Genomic DNA, 21,533 nt, shown 5'->3' on the forward strand with positions numbered 1-21,533 from the left:
TCAATGCACAGCAGCAGCGAGCCGCGGCGGCAGCAGGCAGCCCGGGAGCTCCGGCGGCGGCCGAGCCAGCGGCGGCCCGGCTCCCTGCCCCCTGCAAACTTTGCGAGCAGCCCGCCCGGGGGGCCGGGGGCGCGCCCGGGAGGCCCGGCTCGGACCGCGGCCGCGCTCTCGGCCGCCGCAGCGCCAGCCGCCGCTGCCGCCACCGCTGCAGCCCCGCGCCTCCCAGGGGAGCAGCCGGTGGCTCCCGCGGCCCCCCAGACCCAGCCCCTGGGAACTACCCGGCGAGTCCCTCGGCAAGGGCGGGGGCAGCAGCGGCGCGATCGGCAGCGGACTGCCGGGGGGCGGCAGCCGCTGCCCAGCCAGGCACGCAGAGGCGCCGAGAGTGCTCCGCGGCGGGTCCCCAGTGCACTCGCCGCGCCCGGGCAGCGGCCCGACCCGGCGAGCATGGGCGGTGCGGAGTGACGCCGCTGTGCCCGCTTGGCATCAAGGACATTCAGCCCGCGGGGGTGGGGACGAAGGGGGGCAGCCCCGCGTCGCCACTGCAGCCCCCGAGAGCCGCCGCTGCTGCTTGGGCTCCGGGGCTAGGTGGAGGAAAGGGGTGCTTGGAATTCATCCACATTTTCCGACCTTTTTGTTGGACATTACGCCCACCTTGGACGCTGCAAGAGGAGCTGTCAAACCCCGCAGGCTCTGATTTGGCCCCCTCCGCTTTCCTTGGCGCTCCCGGCTTCCCTGTGCCTCGGTGGAGTATTTGCGTTCGGGGCTGGGGCTGGAGGAGGCAGCCACACGCGCGCACACGCACACGTTCAGAGGAGGGCGAGAGGCAGCGGCACAGGCACCATCTGCAGTGTCAATGCGGCGCTCCCACTGAAGGAGGGAAACGCGGTGCTTCCAGGTAAGGAACCGATCGGCTGGGACGCGGGGCCGGGCGGGCGGCGAGGGTAGCGCAGGCGAAGATACCGGGTCCGGTCCGGGAGTCCTCGCTGCCCCGGAGCCATCCCATTGCACACACACAAACACGCGCACACACAAATACACACAGGCACACACTGCGCTCACGCACCTGCCCACGTCCCACCTGGACACCGGCATAGGTGCAGCGCGGCCGGAGCAGGGATTTCCCGTGTTCTTTCTCCTCGTACGCTCCGGGACTCAGACTTCTCTTACCCAGGACTTTCAGGGTGGGATTCGGTGTATGAATGGCTCTCCCTCCCACCCGGGTAGGATGAGGGAGCGATATTTCAGTTTCCAACCCCTTTCATCTCTAGCTGGTTTTTAAAACGGGAGAAGTCATGGGAGGTCTTGAGAGACCCGCCCAACGCGATCGCTGCTCTGTGGCCTTTGGACACCCTGAGGTTTTAATGAGAGGCAGACTGACAGATATTCGGACAGAATTTTGGAGAGCGAGGTAGCCCCGCGCACCGGGAGGAGGCCACATAGGCGGATGGGGCTGCAGTTCTGTAGGGCGGTGCATATGGAAAAGACACTGCGTTTCCCCAGTAAGAGGCAGCACAAACGCCTTTCCAAAGCGTGGCACTGCTTCCCGGGAATGCGCCGGGATTTCAGGCAGGAAGGGGTTTCAGCATCGCGTCGCTGGGGTGTGTGTTGCTTGTCTAGGGAAGGTGCCAGGGTCAGATCCTCCTTAAAAGGTTTGACCTTATTCACATCCCCAGTCGCTAGGAGACATAAACAGACAGAGCTTGGGACTCAGGACTTGGGTCTCCCTCTCACCTCCCTACCCTTTCCCCTGTCTCTGGCCAACACCTGTCACATGCCTTTGGAGGTGTGGGTTTGAGAAAAAGACCTAGGAGCCGGAGCCAGAGGGGAGTAGTCTTCAAGGGAAGAAGGTCCTCTCTCTCATGACCACGTGGGCAATGCCCACCGTATGAGGTATTCTCGGGTCTGGCAGCGTCCCCCAGAGCCTTGGCTGCTCCTGAGAGTAGAAATCTCTCCAGAAGCCAGTGCTTCCAGTTTTTATTTCCCAGAACCTTTCCCTTTCCTTTTCTCTCAGGTTGGAGTTTCACAGGCTGCTCATTTTCAAACTTTTCCAGGAGGAGGAAGAAGGTAGTTGAGGTTCCAGAGGGGCATTTTCTTAGTTCCCATCTTGGCTGCCTAAGAGTAACTCATTTAGGGGTTCAGTTATTGTAAGAAGAGTGGGAGAGTCAAATAAAACAGTATTTCATTATTTCAGGGTTGAATATCCATATAACAAGCTTCTATATTTCTATAGCTGTCTCTCTGAGGTGGCTTTTTGGGCAACCTGTCCCTTCCAAGAAAGGAATAAGCTTTCACCCTCTATATAAGTCACGTGGTCAGAGTGTCCCACAAGCCCACTAATGGGAGAAATAGGTTAGAAGCCTTCTGGAACATGAGGGGCAGGGAGCAAATATTCCTTTGAACAAGAAGGCCTCAGTGCTGGGCACAGAATTGGGGTTGCTTTTAAAAATCCTGAAGATGGATGTGGAAATAGAGGGCTTTTTCTATTCCCCCAGCTCTATTTTCAAACTTTTCAGTTCCTGCAAAGGTTTCTGGCTAGGCTGGGGAGAAGAGCAGACGCCCCAGGAGGGAGATTGTATTCCTGCTGTGCAGTGTGAGCTGCCCTTTGATTGATTGAAAAGGGTAGATGGAATAAAGCAGAGCTCTCAGGCTGGGGAGAGCTCAGTCCATGGAGGAAGAAATATTATTTTCTTTTTAAGAATGGTGGGTGTGTGCACACGCATGCAGATAGACACACGTGTTCTCGGAGTCTAGTCAAATGTGTTCAATCGGTCCCACCATGTGTGATAGTGGGGTCCATCTCTGTCTTCTGGGCTGTGGAAAACCGGCAGTCTCCACATGCATACCCTTGAGTGCGTGGACAGGGAGATCCCACCAACGCATAGGGCAGGGCAGCACATGGCTTGTGGTAGGAATAGTGAGTTCCAGCAACAGTGTCACATCCTCATGGGACATGGAAGAGGCAAAAGTTAAGGTGCAGATCTTCCTGATTTGTCCCTCCCAGACCTCGGCTCCTTTCTCTGCTTCCCGCCGTCCTGTCTTTCCTTTCTCGCGTATTGCAGTCTCAGGATCTGTCATTTTAATGCCAAGTCAACACTCATTATGCCGCTTATAAGCTGAATACCAGGGTCCAAAAATCCCCCACACTTTCTGCACTATTCTAAGGGTACCAGTTTGGTTTCTAGGCCAAGTCAGGCATTAATTAACATCTGAGTAAAGCTGGGTATACATCTTCTAATTTTTTTTTTCCTGGCTTCATTGCCCAGCCCTGGATATGCTACAGGGTCACTCTCCCTCCATACCTCTTCTGTTGCCTTCCCTCCAAGTTCTCCGGGGTCTTCCTCACTAGGAGGGGAGTTAGCCACCCTGGAAAAGGCCCAGGCAAAATGATCCTCTCCACGCCCCTCACTGTTGCTGGATTGTGTTCCTGCTGCTCGAGAACACGAGGTGTGGGTCCCCCATAGCAGCTCCTTCCCGGAATCCCAGGGCTCCCTCTGTCCTCCCGGACTTCATCCTGGATGCCCACTGATGCTCTGCAAGCATTTCCGGAGGAATCGTAGGCAGCCAACTTGCTTCCTTTCTGCTTCTCGGTGCCTCTCCTATTCTTGCAGCCCCAGCTACAGCTCCCTGCAGACAGGGAAATCTGCAAAGGCAGACTCTGCCTACACTTGGCCTCCGGATTCTTTTAATCACAATGAGGGCTGCTGGGAATTGAGTGGGGGGCTTTCTAGGGCAGCAGCAGTCCTGGGGGTGGGGATTGGGGGGATGGATTAGTAACTACTCTTAGCTCATAGTTATCACCTGGCTTTGATGCGAAGAAATTGCAGCAAGCCTGTCTCCTCATAGCCAGCTAGGGGGCATTTCTTAGCTGCTTCTCCCCATTCTCACCCTGAGAAGGCACCGCACAGACAATGCACATCAGAGACCTGTTGGAGTGGCTCTGTGACTGGCCATGACGGGGCGGCAACATTACCGACAGCCGACCATGATCTTAACTGCGATTATTAGTCTGTGCAACAGATGTACCATCCTCTCCGCTCCTCTGATTTGTGTCTGGTTCTACCCATTGTGAAACTGGTTCTGATCCTGGGCTTCTGAACAGGGTTGATTTCTCTCCCATGACACCCCTTTTTCCTTCTTCCTGGTTTCCTGCTGCCCCCTTGCTAATCCACCTCTTGGCTTTGTAAGCATTTCCGCCTGCCCATTTGCCTTCAAATTTGCGGCACTCCAAGAAATCAATATAACATGAATTTAACGACAGCTGGATGATTAAGTGTTATTTATATTTAAGAGCGGCATTTTAAAAAGATGTCGCGTTAATAAATCAAAAGGCTGTTTGGGAGAGGCACGTGATTAGGGTAATTGCCCTGGAGGCTCCATTGAGCAAGGCTCAGTCCACACAGAGCCCTGCGGACACTGTCTCTTTAAAAGCTGTGAGTCCCACCACTCCCTCCCCCAGAAAGCCCACCTGATCCCCTCTCACGGCCCAGACTTAGTCTTGGGTCTCCTGTCCTTGCTGCCCAGGCTGCAGCATTCTAGTTGTGGCAGGAAGGTGGAGCCAGTGGGGAGCCTGGAGGGGGCTTTGCTACCAGGTGGTAAGGGACGGACCTTCAAGGGAAGGCGGACCAGGCGGATGGGCTCCTCAAGAGGCTTGTCCTAGAGGGAGCAGGCTGCTTCTCTGACTGGTATGAAGCAACTTCCTGGAGTCTACAGGAGGATCCCTGTCCTACCATCATGTGGCATCAGTCTCTCTGGGGAAGAGGCAGTGAGGACATTAGTGTTGGTGTTAGTCCTTATGAACACAAGGGAATGGAAAATCATACGAATTAATAATGATAACGGTGGCCAGTATTTATGCAGCGATGGGAGAGACATCATTCAAGTAATTCACACAGGTTGGCTCATTTATTCCTCAGAACGGTCCAGAAAGGCAATCGCTAATGCTATCTCCATGTTTTCCAGGATGACACTGAGATGAGGGAGGCTAAGGACTTTGTCCAAGGTCACACGGCCACCAAGTGGTGGAGCCACAGCTCAGCCCTAAGCAGTATGACCTGGCCATGGCCCCTGGTCACTCTGCTGCTGGCCATCTGACAAAGTATGTGCTCAGCAAGATGCTTCCCAGTGTTTGGGTGAGTGTGCGGGGGCCAGGTGAGAATATCTGGCCCTAGTTTTGCCCTTGGATTATCTCTGACCAGATTTTTTCTTTGAGCCTCAATGTCCCCAACCCCATTCTCAAAGGGAGATGAGTGTTATCCTTGGCTATGGTGTAAAGTTGCAAGCATCTTTCCAGAAGAATGTTCTGTTCCTGAGGGTGAGTGTTACTCTGTTTGGCATCTCCAGTTTTCTCCTGGAAAAAATTAAGGCAGAGGAAATTAGTGAAGGCCCCATCTCTGGTTTTGATTCGTGAATGCTCTAAGTGTAGTTGGAGTCTGGCTCTCCTTACTGACTGCTTGGAAATCCTGGTGCTCTGGAAATGGTGCTTTCTCATTGAATCCTGAAAGTGACTGTGTGAGGCAGGGGTTGTAGAACGTAGGCTGGGAAAGGGCTTCAGTGAGATGCTGCAGGCCCCAGGTTGCAAAGCTTCCCCATGGCTGGTTCACTCTTGGGCAAAGATTCCTACCATTGTGCTACTCATCCACTAACTCTAGGATTCTAGAATTTGGAATCCAGAGGCAGGAAAGAATCTCTGTCATGGATGTCATGCCATGCTGGGTGCCCGAACCTGATGGTAGCTGGGGCAGGGCTCATTAGAAATTGGTGCTAACGGCCTATACAGTCCAGCAAAATTTTGACAGAGACCCAGAAGTGTAGAGAAAAGAATCAGGACCTGCGATAACACAGGCTGGGGTGAGGCCTGAGGAATCACACCTCGATGCTGAGAGATGTGGGCAATAAAGTCCTGAGATCACCATAGACCAGGTTGGGTGCTGTCCTACCCCAAAGCCAGGGTGAAATCTCAGCCCCTCTTCTCTGCACATTTTAGGGAGTAGTCACAAGTAAGGTCCTGGTGTTTAGTTAGTTTTTTTGTTTTTTCTTTTCTTCAAAAGATAAATTTTCATTCCATGCATGATTTATTTGGCTTCTCCTCTCTGCTGAAGAGTGAGTGAAAGTTCTGCCAAACTTGGAGTGGCTAGAAGGGGTGCATTTTAGAATTTCATCGCCTCTTCAGAAGCCACAGAGTGGCAAAGAAACTACACCTTCTTAAACCAACAGGTGTTTTTGAACTGTGGGGCATCCTCTCTGGGCTGCTGAGCATGCGCCATCCCCTCCTCTACGCCGTGTCTTCTCCACGAACCAGGATTCTCAACAGCAAATTGGATTTTAGGATGTTTTGTCACTCCGACACAAAACAGATCACCAGCTAAGAGGATCTTGTCTCTGCAGTCAACGCACTAACCATGGCCTAGTACAATCGGTTCCCAAGGTTTTACAGGGAAGAATCTTTTCATTAGGGAGTGTGAGAAGAGAAGCAACGGAGGAAGAGGTCCTGGGAATTTAGGAAGGAAGATCACAGCCACTCCAAAGCTTTCCTGGTCATTTCTTCAAACTGTTCCTGTCTGACACTCATGAAGCTCTTCTTGTGTGAGCCCAGCTCTTTTTCCCTGGGGCCATGGGAGCCTAGACCTAGAGGGTGGACAAGTGGACCTTGGATTCAGCCCGAGGTCAAGAGGAGGGAAACTAAGCAAAACAGAGCTGGTGGGTTGTGTTTCTTCAGATGGAGAGAGTAGAGAAAGAGAGGAGGGCGTGGGGGTGGGATGGCAGACCATTGGAGGTGCACTTGAATCAGCCTGTGCTCAATGTCACTCATACTGCAGAGATCAGTGGTGTCCATTTTCTCTCTTGCCATCTCCTCAGCCCTTCGTCCTGAAGGTGATGTCTATAAGAGAGCAAAATTTCCCAAAGTTTATTCTGTGGGTATGTGTAACACACACAAAAGTTGCCATGTCTAATAAGTTAAAAAAAAAAAACAAAAAAAAAAACCCTTGGGGGTAAAGCAAACCTAAAGCAGTTCCTTGTTGCAGGACTTCTCAGAGCCTTTAACACATTAGAAGGGATTGTGAAACCACCAACCTAGACATACTGTGGCATCTACTGAGAAACACTGGATTGAGGAGGTTCATAGCTGCACATACGATTGTCCACACGCCTTCATTCTTGACTGAGTAATTTCAGCTGAACTTTGGTATGACATCAAGTCCTGGGTTTGGGGGATTGTGTGGGCCCTAGGTTCTCAAGCTGAATTGTGTCAGGTAAGCAGCCATCTACCTCCAGCCTCCACATTGCTCAGCTGTCTCCATGCCCTACTCTTCCCCTTGTCCTTTGCGGGCAGTAGACTTTCTCAAGCATGTGCACATTTTCTTAGGTTCATAGAAGATTCCTGTTCTATAAGTTCTCTTGCTTGCAAAGCACTGATGTTGTAGGAAGAGGTAGTCTCTGGACACAGGTAAATGTAGCAATCCCAGCTCTGTCCCTTAGCAGCTAAGGCGTCACTTTGGGTTTCAGCATCACTAGTTATGAAATGAGGAGGTCGTTCTAGGTAAGTGATTTAAAAAAACATTTAAATCTGTATGTCCTCTCGTCAAGTGAGATTCTGCATGGGATTCTCACATACAGCAGATGTTCTGGGTAAAGCTGGGGTCTGGGCTTGCACCCAGGCCTGTCTCTCCCTCACCCCAGTCTCAGCTTGGCTTCCCTGGAAGCTCATGTGATACCACTTTCCTGAGGGGTGGGGCTGCAGGGGGGGCACTAGTGAAAGGGAATGGACAGAGAGGGGAAGGAAGGCAAACAAACACTCCCGAGCTAGTGAGGCTTAGCGGGAACTCAGCTGTTGGCTTGATCACTCAGGATGTAGAAGAAGAGGTCTGATGGAAACACAGGGTCTCAGAAAACAGAGTGGAGGGTAGGCACAGCCAGGCATTCATCTGTGGGTCCTTCCAGTCTGCTGTCGCTCACTAGTCAGAGGCCACCCCATGAGGAACCAACCCCTTCAACTGGAGGTTGTTATACAAGGTCAAGATAAGCTCCAAGCTCAGGTCCATAAGGTGAGGTTCTCCCTAGTGTTGCCTGAAAGGGGGACCCTTATAGGAGCCCTGCCTTTGCCTCTGCAGGTGGAGAAAGAGCAGGAGCTGTAGGAAGACAAGAGGCATCATGGGGGTCACCTTCGCAAGAAGCAGGGCAAAGAGGTGGGTGGGCATGATGCCCGACATGGGGACAAATCAGGGGCAGGTGCATCAACTGGGAATCAGGGATAAGGAGCTGGTTCTGCATAAAGGACATGTTATTCTTTAGAACCTTGTCCTGATCATGATGCTTCATTAAGAAGCCCCCAAACTCCCAGAGCTATGGCAGCACCAGCCAACCACATAGTGGGTCTCCCAATTTAGAACGCCATAGGATCCACATCCAGAATGAGTGCCAGTCAGATTTCAAGAGGTTTTCTTAACTTGGTATGTGAACCCCAAGAGTGCCGTCATGGAGTGGTGTGGGGACGTGCCAGGCATGTCTGCTAGCTGAGGGGCACGGCTGCTGGAAGCGGTTGAGGGCAAATGACCTCTGCTACTCTCCCGGTGTTAAGAAATATTCTAAGCATTGAAATATAATCAAACAGAGTAAATTTATGCATGAATATTTTCCAAAAGTCATTGCTTCTAGCCAGGCCTGCCCTTCCCTGCATTAAAAACAACAATAACAAAAACTAACTTTTGTGCTATGAAGCCCCTTGAAGGTCAGGCTGGGCAAAGGACTGATGGTTGCACTATGCTCAAGACCTCTGTCTCAGCTGTCTTCCCCTTTAGATACGGACCCCTGTTCTTCCTCCCCTAAATGCACTTGCCCTTAACTGCTGACCAATGTGAGCAACACGCTGACATGGAGAGACCTGGGTCTCCCTGAGCATTCTGGCTCCTGAGGCCAGGCGGTAGGGCCAGCCCCTACCTGAAGCAAGCTCTTGTGCAATCAGGAACTCACTTCATACTTTTTCATAATGGCAAAGAAGCTGCTGCTGAAGTGGTAGGGATGACAATTGAAATTATGTATAGCTGACCCTCCATATTAGTGAATTCCACACCTGAGGATTCAATGAACTGTGGATTGAAAATAATAAACAACTGCGTCTGTATTGAATGTGTATGGACTTTTGTTCTTTTCATTATTCCCTAAACAATGCCATATAACAACTGTTTACAGAGCATTTCCATTGAACTGGGTATTTTAAGTAATCAAGAGATAATTTAAAGTATACAGGAGGGTATGCATAGGTTATGTGCAAATACTATACCATTTTATTCAAGGGTCCTGAGCATCTTCAGGTTTTGGTTTCTATGGGGAGTCCTGCAACCAATTTCCTGTGGATGCCAAAGGATGACTGGGTATCTTTACATCTTAGATTGACAGGGACCATTTCTTAGGCTTTTTTGTACTTTATGCTCAACCCAGATCCTATCTCCTGGAAGTGATTGATAAATATTTGCTGACTCTGTACATTGGAGCAGACAAGGTGGAGAAGAACACATTAAAAAGTCAAAACTAGGCAAGGACATGGCGGGACCCTGCTGTGCAGCTGGCTTGGATTGGAGCACATCAAGGCAGACCCACTGACCTATTTCAGAGGATTAAGCTGGAGATCAGTTCAGGCTGAGCTCATCAGTCACCCTACCATGTCCTGGGTGAGGGTGGCTTGAGGGGAGGGAGGGCACAGTGGTGTTTTCACATGGATGGGCATGGAATTGGTCTTGCTTTCTGTGTGAAACTCGCTATGGGTTGGGTGTCAGTGGATTGAGAGGGATGATCCAGCTACATTTCCCAGGGTATCCCAAAGATTAGTCCACAAGGCACCTCTCCCTGAAAACATTCTGGGGCCAGGTACGTTCTGCAGTTACCTTGGGTTGTGTCTTCCTTGTGGAGACTTGAAATGCCCAGTAGGCATATTCAATGGGAAGGACACCTGCCCCTGGGAAGCCTGCTAATTCTTAGCTGGCTGTTTTTAGTTTATTTGGGGGTGGGGGTGGGGTCCCTCTGTGTGGGTGTATTTCAACCTACTGACATCCTGGGAACAAGTGTTTGACAGAAAGCATTTTGGAAGATGCTGGCCTTCACTGGAAGTTTTCAAGTTCAAGTTTAGTTTGGAGGAAGAAAAGAAAAACAGGAAAATGAATTCACTGAGGTGGTGTAATGGAGACCCGTGAGGCCCAACTTTCAGAGGTGCTGTCTGCCTCCAATTCTTGTCATTTGCTTTTGAGAATCCCAGAGATGACTGTGAAATCCCATATAACTTCAGTGACCGTGGCTCTGTGATCTGCCTTCAGGTATCCATTTTCTAAAGGAACTGTTTCAAGAAGTGTGAATGCGGCTCTGACAGATTCTGGACTTGTTTCCAACAAGTAGCACTTTTTTTTATTATTATTCATTATAGATCAAGATGGATGTTTGTAAAATATGTGAGTAATGACATTCACCTTCTCCAGTTTTTTTCCAGCTACACTTATTGAATAAGAGGCTTCAGTATAACTGACAAGGATAAATGTTCTTGATCAAATTAACAAAGGAGGGTTGAGTTATTAAGATGTAAATTTGGGGTGGTTGAAACAAATTTTCTCCTGGTGGTGGGGTGGGTAGATTTTGCTGCTCTAGAGAGGGCTGAAGGTTTCTGATTAGAGGGTACATTCTTGTTTTTCACCATTAGGTAGTGACCCAGAGAGTAAATAAAGTTAGGCATTTCCCATGGGGATCACTGTCACTGCCTGGGACCATTTTACATAGGTAATGATGTGTCTGTGAGAGAGAAAGATTTGGGGTAAAGGAAGGTATCACTTCAGAGATGTCTGGGTTTGGATCATCTGGGAACACCCTCTAATAACTCACGTGCCCAATTATAGGGCCTCTGCCATGCTCTGCCCAAGCACTGCGCTGCATTCCAAAGTGAATAACAGTTGCTAACACACACTTACTAACAAAATTCCCCTGGTGCCCATTCATAAAGCATTGCACTGGTGATTCTATCAGCATTAAACTGTTTGGTGACTGAGTTTAGAATTATAGGAATCGGAGAAATGAATTAGCAGTAAATCAAGTCCCAGCTGAGTTCGAACCCAACTGCAGTGAGTTTTAAATTAAAAATATCTTGCTATGATGAAGCAGTTGTAAGTCAAGCACTGGAGCTGTGTCGCTCTTGACTTTGGAAAAGCGTGGCAGCCACCCTTTGAAAGGAAAATCCTGACAACAGCTTGTATTGATTCCCAGCCATGCTGGGAAATTGCCACTTCATTTCTTCTTCATAAACTGTTGGCTTTCTTTCTATTTTTTCTTTTCTTTTTTTAGAAAAGGAATCCTATTTGCAGGGACACAGCAGAGTCTTGGGAAGAGGGCAGGTGGGAAAGGGCTCAGGTCCACGGGGGACTATTCATCATATTCTCTTTGGTCCTGCTCAGGTGGATCACGTGGAAGGGGAATCTGGGGCTGCGGGTGTCGTGTGGTTTGTTTTCCTGCTCGGACCATATTTGATTCTCCTTTCTGGGGAATCTGCACAGAAGAACAACAAAGAGAGCACTTCAAGGAAGCGGCAAAGACTGTCATGTTGCAGTGACAATTGTGGTGTAATAGGAAATCATTTATGTAAGTTACGGTGTCCTCTGAATGGAGCTTGTGGGAAATGTGGCTCCAGCTCCTCCAGGCGCCCCCCCCCCCCCTTTTCCTCCTGCAGAATAATCCCGAGGTTTTCATTTTCAGAGCAATTGAAGAAGTATTATGTCCTGGCCAGGGAATAGGGAGACCTAGCTTCTAATCCCAGATCTGCTGAGTATCTTCCAGCGAGTTCTTTCTGGCCTAGGCCTCAATTTCTCTTTCTTTAAAGCTGGAAATAAGCCCTTGCTGTCCCCCACCTGCAGCCAGGAGGTGAGCATGAATGTGGTCATACATATTCAAGGACCTGGTGAGAGTCACTAGATTCTATTTACACACAGATTCTATTTGCACACAGAGTCAGGGAAGATCAAGAAAGAGAGAATAAAGACAGAACTGGGCCTCTCACCTGAGACCTTTACCAGCTCCTGTGTTTGCTGATTTGGGGAAGAACTATAAGGGGCAAAAGTCACTTGCCGAGGATCAGAAAGGAGAGCGTAATTGGGGTATAAGGAGACCATGGGAGGGGAGCGTTAGCACAGGAGATAAAGGACTGGGTACTGGGGGGTGAGGGCGGATCCCAGTACTGATAGTAGTAGGTTAAACCAGGGACTTTGGAGAAAGAAAAGAGGTTATGATCTCCCTCTATGTCTGCCTTTCACTGTGCTCCATCTAATTTAGATAGAGAGGTCAGATGTGATGTGATGGAATGCTTAACCACCTAACTGATCAATCAGTGAGTTCGGCCAGTATTTGTTGAGGCCCACTGTGTGCTAAGTACTGTGCATGCTAGAGTTGGTGGGACACAGATGAAAGATGGTTCCTGTCAGTAGGGAGCTTACAGCGCAAAAGTGAATAGAGAATTTAGGGGCAATGTGGCATGAGATGGGGGCATGAGGAGGGTACCCTGGGAATTGTAAGATGGGCACCTGTCAGATATGAAAAGCAGAGCATTGAGAAGACCTCCTGCAGAAGCAGGGAGCATCCAATCAGGAGAAGAGGTTTCAGATGGAGGAAGCAACACAGGTAAGAAGAGGTGAAAAAACACAGCCCTTGGGCCACCTGCAGTAGTAATTCAAAGCTGAGTCTGATGTGTAAGAGAGGCTGTGCCAGGACCCATGTAAGTGTCCAGCCAAGGGATTTATCTGGCAGGCAGTGGCTGGGCTCTAAGATTTCCAAGTAAAACAATGAACACAGTCAGATTCATGTAGTAGACAGCCCTCAGTGGGGTTCATGTGGACAAGAGTTGGCAGTGAAGCGACTCTAGCAACCCAGGGGAGACCCAAGAGGGGGCTGATCAAAGGTCAGATTTGAGAGGTACAGAGGCTCTACCATAACCGATGTTGTATATGGTGGTGCAGGTGGTGGGAGCAAGGGAGGGGGAGTTGGGGATGCCCTGCAGGTGTCCAGCTTGGGCAGCTAGTGGAAGGTTTATGGAGGTAGAAATTTCTAGAGTGAGACCAGGTTTGGGGGTGCGTGTCAGGTGAGGGGTGGTGCTTTCTTCTCTGGACATGGTGAACTGAGGCCCATATGGAGTTTGCAGGTGGAGGTGACCGCAGGCCGGCAAATGTGAGGCTCTTGTGTTTCTGGCAGCTTCCTTTTGTGCTTACCCTGCTGTTTACTTCCGATCCCAGTTGTAGACTTTAGCAGTTCCCTCCGGGATCTGGCAGAAGCTTGGTAAAGAAGCAAGAAGACCCACAGGTGGATTTTTACATTTTCAAGTGGTCTGTGTTTTGAATTAAACATACCATCTTGAACAATTTACTTGAGATTACTCTGATAGCACTCCAGGGTGCCCCTATGAGAGCCCTGCTATTTTCCAATGGAAAAGAAAAGGTCCCAGGAGGCTGAATAGTACTTTGGCTATCACAGAGCAAACTCTAATAAGGACGTCAGTGGCAAATGACCAACCTTTATCTGCACCTGAGCTTGTTCCCTTTCTTGGTACGTGCCCCCCACGTTCACTGAGCACTCACTGCAAATGGCATGATCTAGTGAAATGACCTCCACCATGAGCTAAGAGATGGTGATTAAAATTTTGACCTTACTCCTGAGGGATGATGTTTAGTTTGTCTAATTCCACATCCTGGGTAGTAGGAGTCAGTCTACATACTCAAGGCCCATGGGAAGGATCTAGCCACTAGATAGCTGTGGCTTGGTATAAAGAGTGTTAAAGAAGATTTTTATTATTTGACTGCCTAAATTTAGGAGGGACGGTCTTTCCAAGGTGTCACAGGATCTACACTATGGTCTTGTACTTTTGTTTTGCACATCTATGGTGAAGACATTTGAATTAAAATACCAAACACAGCCTAGTGCTAGTAGACACTCGACTAGTTTTATTCCTTCTCTTTCCAATATGTGGGGGAAAAATTGATTGGTTAACATATTAGAGTCAAGTCCTTTGGCGATAGACTGAGGAGTGGAATAGCTGGGTCAAATGATGGTTCCATTCCAAGTTTTATAAGGAATCTCAATACTCCTTTCCAGATTGGCTGCATCAATTTGCAATCCAACCAGCAGTGTATGAGTGTGCCTCTTCCTCCACATCCTTGCCAACACTTATTGTTTCTTATGTTCTTGATGTCATTCTGACTGGAGTAAGATGAAATCTTAGAGAAGTTTTGATTTGCATTTCTCTAATTAATAGAGATGTTGAACATTTTTTTTTCATATATTTGCTTATTGATTGTATGTGTGTGTGTGTGTGTGTGTGTGTGTGTGTGTGTAGTCTTCTGGGAAGTGTATGTTCAGCTCCTTAGCCCATTTATTGATTGGGTTGTTTGTTGTTTTGGTGCTGAATGTTTTCTCTTGTAAGTGAATGCTAATCCATAATGGGGGGGGGCATGGGATGAGTGGAGGAACTTGGGAGGGTGCAAAGAGGTAGGAAAGATGGTGGAATGAGACAGATATCATGACCCTAGGCACATGTATGATTGCACAAATGGTGTGACTCCACTTCATGCACAACCAAAGAAGTGAAAAATTCTGCTCCATTTATGTACAATGAATCAAAGAACTTTAGCTGCAACATGGCAATACAGTTGCAAATGGGACGATGGATCTGCTCTGTCCTCTGGATCATTTGTGAACATCTAATGAACACCGCTGTTCTGCGAGCTCTCTTGTGGGTAGGAGCAGGGACAGGGGCGTTTTGGGGGCATTAACCTTTCAAGAGCCCCACAGAGGTGGCAGGATTTCTGTTCCTCCTTGCTCACACCTCTGTCTCCAGCCTTATTCATTTCTCAACTGTTCTCAGCACGTGGCATTTTGGTGTAACTGCACTTCTGATCTCAGGAAACTCCGCAGTTTCCCCCCAGTTTATCTGGTAGTACAGCATTTCCTTACAGGGGGACAGAGGGCAGGACCTGGGACCCCAAGAAAGGAAGCAACATAACCACAATGACATGTGGGTAGGACTGAACTGGAGCAGTGGACACCACCCTGGGCGTCCTGGTTACAGTCTCTGCACACTCTCCAGTGTGGTGGGGCCTCCAGGCCTGGGTAGCTGAGTCCTCTCCAAGGCTGTCCCCAACCCTGCAAAAAGGTAGGGAATCTCTACTATTCCTGCTTTCCTTGAATCCTCTTCTTATTTTTCATTTGAAGACTTCTTATTGACTGGGAGGTTATTAGATGCCTTCGGCGGGTGACAGCTTCTATGGTCAGATGTGAAGATCCTAGAAATGAGTCAAATGCTCTGACATAGAATGGTGACCAGGCATAGGGGAAAATGGACAGAGAATCTGGGCTGTTGGTGAGACCCAGCTGGGTGTGGGGGGAGTGGGAGAGAGCCAGCATTGCCATCCCAGCCCTGACACCTGAGGAACTCGCTGCTGTCCATCCTCCTCTTCTAAATATTAGCAAGACCGGCCATTCTTGGCAGATACTGAAACTCATGAAGTAATTGGTATACACTGTATTTATAATACTATCATTAACAAGTGAAATGGTATTTTATTTGCTTCTAGGATTTAAAGTGATGTAAGAGTTCCCACTTTAATTTGATGAGGCCCATTTTTGGAGTGTTCACGAGAACTAGAGTAAAAAGCCTAAGGAATATCACATGGCCAAAAATAGAAACTAATTTTCTAGAAATGTCAAGTAACATTTCCCTGGCACATATTGTTTTGAAAGAATGACATTTCACCTAAAACTTATATTTGCAAACTTTAAAATATTGCTAGACGTGGAAGAGTTTTTAACCCACTAATCAATTTTGCAAGTAGCCTTCTCCATATTGCAGGCATTAGCCAAGTCTGAGCGCTTTTGTACAAAGACAATAGTTTACTTAGAGACTGTTGAAAAATTCAGACTGCCAATATTTTCCTGGTAATTTGTAATTTATTGACTCATATTTATGGGATTTTCATCTACTTAATTGCAAATTTCTCAAAAGCAGTCAATGCCTCACAGACAGTTACAGCTCCCTTTGGACCCAATATAAAGTTGTTTGATTTTCTTCTCTCCCTTTTCACCTTCAGCTGGGTTTTTTGTACTTGCAAAGAGGAATATTAGAATGTCGGGACAGTAGAGGGCATTACATATCCTGTAGCAACCCTGAGCATACAGGAAGCCGGAAGTAGTTTCATGGAGAAGTCTGCATGTGGTGATGGCTATGCTGTGGCTTTTATTCTGGCTTTTGACTATTATTGCTCCCTAATGCATGGTGAGTGGAGCATCCAATGATTTGGGGTCCTGACTACAGACTTACCCCATTTCTTGATAGGCACATAGGAGCTCCTGATACTTTCTATCCACACGAAAACTTCACTAAATTTGACTGACTTCCTGTTGTGTTGGGCAGAAAGTTACTCAGATTCCACAAAGGTGAAAAATTAAAAATAAAGGAAAACATCAAAATGAAATTCATGGAAATAAAGAGATTTTTCTTTAAGGGCACACACCACTGTGGCTTGGCCGTAGATGGTCTATTTTCATGTTCTCCCTCCCCCACTCTTCCATCGTCTGTGAAGAAGATCTTCAATTTCAGGCTTTTACCAACTCTCTTCCCACCCATTGTCTCTGAGCCAAATATCCTGGCTGGGCTGGCAAGTTTGGAACATTTGCAGGGAATGGGAACAACCCAACTTTGGTGGCACCCACGGAGGATTCTCTCTTTTATTGCCTTTCCACGTTGCAGTTAGGGCTGGCTCCACATCTGCCTGGCAGGTCACAGTCTGCGCTGTGCAGAGAGCGCCAAGTCCAAGGTCAAGTCACGGTATGTCTGGGTTCTTGGTCAGAAGCTTCCCCAGGAACTAGGGGCAGCCCTACCTCACTCCCATTTTGTACATGTCTTACGTGAACTTGTGTCATCTGTGTGGTACTTTATCGATTCACTTTTGAAATTTAAATTTTGAACTTTTTTTTTTTTTAATCACATAAAATTTCTATCCGGGGTCTGGTTTGGACCCTGTTCCTGGCTGCCAAGATATCTTTAAACTTTGTTATTCCTTTCAGAGGGTTGAGCCTTCCCGTAATGCCACACGACTGCTCTCATATTATATCATTTGACCTTCACAAGCCCTGGAATTTGTCATCTGCAAATTTGATAAATGTGACTCCCTGTCTCCATTCAAATTACTGATAAAAATATGAAACAGCATAGCCACCAAGGACAGAACCCTTTGGCATGGCATTTTCTGGAGAGTGTTGCTTCTGGGCTTGACAAGTAACCATTGATTCACCTTCTTTGGGCCCAAGAAGCAGTGGAGCCCTGAAGACCCAGGATAGACCTTGGAGTCAGACAGGCCTGGCAGCGCCACCTGACCTGTGCCAGCTTGGCCATGCCCTGTGGTCAGATCATTTGGGGGCTCAGCTTCCAGTGATTACAGGTAGGTGGCAGTGGAATGTCTCCCCATCCTCCACTCTCTTCTGCTGCAATCTGGTCCCTGCAGACTCAGTTCTCCCACTCCTACGGATCTTTGTCAGTCTACAGGCACAACAGCCACACAGCCTGTTCTGGAAGCTCAGAGAGGGTCCTCCTGTCTGCCCCAGCTAGTCTGCTGAGGTGGTGGGTCACCTTAACCCACCTTCTCCCTGCAGGAAAGAGGGCCCATAGGGCATGTGGCAGGCAGAGACCCCTGGGTGTGGCAACACTATTACCATTTTCTGCAAGTGAAGGAAGTGAAACACCATCTCTGACTCTGCAGAGGCCATGGGAGGGAAGGCTTCGGAGGCAGCTACAACCGTACTTTGGGTGCAAGTTTCAGTTCTCCTTCTACTAGGATCAGAGGGCAGAGGACTTTGAGAGCTAGAACCCAGAACTAATAGAACCCTACGTAAAAACGGAGCCCCAATAGGCTCTGGGTTTGCCAGATTCTCATGTCCATAGGCAGAGATTCCAGGACAGTATTTCTAAACAATCATTTGTCTTTGGCACCATTTAACTTCCCAGTGAAAATTAGTGCTAGCCTCTCTTATGCTCTTTAACAAACCCAGTAGTGCCTTTTGGGGAAAGTGTGGTTGAAACAGAGTAGATGCCGAAGGAACACTTTCAAAAGCCAACTTACCACCTTGGATATCTTTTTCTTTCTTTCTTTTTTTAAAATTTGTGTGTATGCATATGGTACTGGGCATTGGACCCAAGGGCACTTTACCACTTAGCCACATTCCCAGTTCTTTTCATTTTTTATTTTGAGACAGGGTCTCACTAAGTTGCTCAGGATGACCTCAAAGTTGTGATCCTCTTGCCTCAGCCTCCTGCATTGCTGGGATTATAGGCATGTGCCACCACACCTGGCTGGGGTATTCATTTCTCATTACAACATCTTTGGGTGTGGATTAAAACTAACTTATCATGTCACAATGTAGTAATTTTTAAGTATAGTAGTGACCCCCCCTTATCCACAGTTTTACTTTTTACTGTTTCTGTTACTTGTAAATCAGTGGTCATCCAAAAAAATATTAAATGGAAAATTACAGAAATAAATGATTCAAAAGTTTAAAATTGTGCCCCATTCTGAGTAGCCTGATAAATCTCATGACCTCCTGGATGGCCCATAGTATCCACAGTGTATATGCTACCTGCCCATTAATCACTTAGCAGCCATCTCATTTATCAGATTGATGGTTATGGTATTGTAGTGCTTGTGTGTAAGTAATTCTTATGTGGTAACCTAATGCTATGTTGTAATGCTTACAACATTTGCCTCACTTCATCTTATTGTATAGGCATTGTATCATCTCATGTCATCGCAAGAAGAAGAATGAGAACAGTATATAAAGATTTTAAGAGAGAGAACACACACACATTTCCACATTTATACTACTTTTTCTACAGAATCTCATTATACTTATTCTATCTTATTATCAATAATTATATTTAATCTCTTACTGTGCCCAATTTTTATTTTTATAAACCTTAACCACTAAGCCACATCCCAAGCTCCTTTTTGTATTTTATTTAGAGACACAGTCTCACTGAGTTGCTTAGCACCTTGCTAAGTTGCTGAGGCTGGCTTTGAACTTGTGATACTCCTACCTCAGCCTCCTGAGCTTGGGATTAATCCCAGCAGGGATTTACAGGCATGTGCCACCGTGCCTGGTTGTGCCCATTTTTTAAATTAAACTTTATCATATGTCTATATGTATAGGAATAAACATAGTACATGTTGCGTTCAGAACAATATGCAGTTTCAAGCATCTACTTGGGGTCTTTGAAGGTAACCCCTGTGAATAAGCAGGGCACTACTGTAATGTACAGATATCATCAAGTGTTAGTCCTTTAACTCTGTGAACATGACCATGACCATGACCATGATATTGTTTCTTTATCACTAAGAGGGTAAAATAAACTTAAGGACTACTGTGACAATTAAAAGATATAATACATGGGAACTAGTTTGTACACTGCTGGCACATATTAAATGCTTCATCAGTGGAGGCATTATATTGTGGGAAGCTATTCCCTGCTCTGTAGGTTTCTAAACCTTGTTAGTTCTTCTTCTCACCCCCCTGCACTGGATTAAGACACTTCAGTTTTCTGGGTTTATAAATAGTCACATCTGTTTCTAACACTGGGCTCCAACGAGCCTACTGCCTCGAGGTTCTACCAGCAAATGGGAAGAGAGGAAGAGCAGGTGGCTACTCCCATTACATCAATCCTGGCTCTCCCTCTCAGAATGACCTCTTAAAAAAGATTTAAAAATATTTACAGGAATTCCTTCACTTTTGGATGACCCAGAATTTCCCCAGAGTCCAGATTTAGCAGCCATGTTTATATATCCAATCTGTGCTCAATTCCCCCATCCGTTTTGTCAGTGCACACATGTAGATGTACATTATTTTTATAGGACCGGGAGAGACATCTTAGATAATGTGTTTTTCTTTCCAGGCCATGATCTGGTTCCTTTTTTTCTTCAGTTTTGCCACTCAAGACTAAATTTGGTTTAGGACAGAGCAGATAGGAGACTCTTGGCTCATAACGAATGGGTAATTATTGCTTGGAGTCAACTTGATCTTTTTGCCAAGCATTGCAGGATGAGACATCTGCTAATGTGTGCCTGTAACAGAGTTATAAAGCTGAAGGGGTCCATCAGAGACCAGAGGGGTGTGTTCAATATGCCCAGCATCCACATACTTGGATATGCTCACCTGCATCCAACAGGGGGTGTGTAGGAGTTGGATACAGGGTCTCCAGCCCCAGGCCCTGATTGACTGGCAAGTTAGCCCCAAACTGCATGGTAAGAGCCTCTGAGATTTTTCTTCTTGGTCTTCACCGTGTGTCCTGCTGTCCAATCAGGATCGTTTGCCCCGAGACACCCTGGTTTTCAGAGCATGCTCCATTTTTCCAGGTACCTCAGCTCTGAAATCGGTGAAATCTCTGCATGAGGACAAGCTATTAAGCTTGAAATATTGCGTTATTCCAGCAACACTCTGGTTAAGAGAGGAAGGAACCACTGGTTGACTATCGAGAAAGGTGATTAGCCACTGTGGAGAGGGAACAAAGGCTGAGAGCTTTGAATATTTTGAAGATGATGGAGCCTCTGTGAACAGAGTCAGCCGGCCTGGAGTAAGATGGTCTTCTCTGTCTGCAAAGGAAAGGAGGCATCTCACTGGCTCACTGTCTCTCCCTGGGATCCTTGCCAGCCACTCTACTCTTCCTCACATCTGGAGTGATCACAGGCCAATACACCCTAGGAAAGCCCATGTCCCGGATATTCCATGCCATTCCTGGAGTACATGTCCTGATATTTTTGGTTTGAAAATAGTCATCGTATCTGTACTTTTGTCTACGTCAATGCCTATATATCTATCTATCTCCAATCTCTATTCAAATGGGTCCATTTGGAAAAAACCTGAGAGCTAGTTAAATTTTGCTGTAAGAACTACTTTAGATGTCTCCTTTCTACCTCTTTCCTTCTTTCTTTAGACAGAACCTCCAGTGCTCTATACTGTGGTTGGCATACTAGTGACCCAGGGGCAAGTAACACCCTGCCCTTGTCCCTTGGCCAAGCCTTGTTACATCTCTTTGCTCAGGAGAATGTTGCCTTTTTCTTCCACCAAGATGCCTTCTGCCCACCACGATCTGGTTGACAAGAAGGCACAGCATTCCCTAAGTCACACTAAATATCCCGGTACATCAGTGGGGACCTTGCCATTGGTACCCTTTCCTCCTTCCTGTCCTTTTCTGCTCTCCACAGAGTCCCCTAGTCACAAGGAAACAGAGGTGATAAAGGAGGACACAGGTTGTTGAAAGAGAGCATCCCACTTGACCCAGAGAAGCAACGTGACAATTGTGGCATTTCAGTGGATGTTGATTGGTACAGGGGCACTTTGCTAGAACCTCTCAAACGAATCAGGGAGGCCCTCCCTATGTGTCCCTGTTGCTCCATGGGTCTGTTTCAGACTAGTCTGAGGGACAGCTGGGTCTGGCCCTTCCTTCTGCATTTCATTTGTGTGGATCCTGTCAGGAAGCC

The 21,533-nt window shown here is 47.7% G+C and overlaps 1 protein-coding gene across 1 annotated transcript in view; it reads left to right on the forward strand.

The window, feature by feature from the left end:
• Nucleotides 1–349: 349 nt before the first annotated feature.
• Plxna4 (plexin A4) overlaps nt 350–21,533 on the forward strand; it is a 423,940-nt gene continuing 402,756 nt past the window's right edge. Inside the window, exon 1 of the mRNA XM_027950129.2 lies at nt 350–895. The gene's annotated coding sequence lies outside the window, so the exon portion shown is untranslated. The remainder of the gene's footprint in view (nt 896–21,533) is intronic.

This window comes from Marmota flaviventris, chromosome 1 (assembly GCF_047511675.1).
Source record: "Marmota flaviventris isolate mMarFla1 chromosome 1, mMarFla1.hap1, whole genome shotgun sequence".
Taxonomy (NCBI): domain Eukaryota; kingdom Metazoa; phylum Chordata; class Mammalia; order Rodentia; family Sciuridae; genus Marmota; species Marmota flaviventris.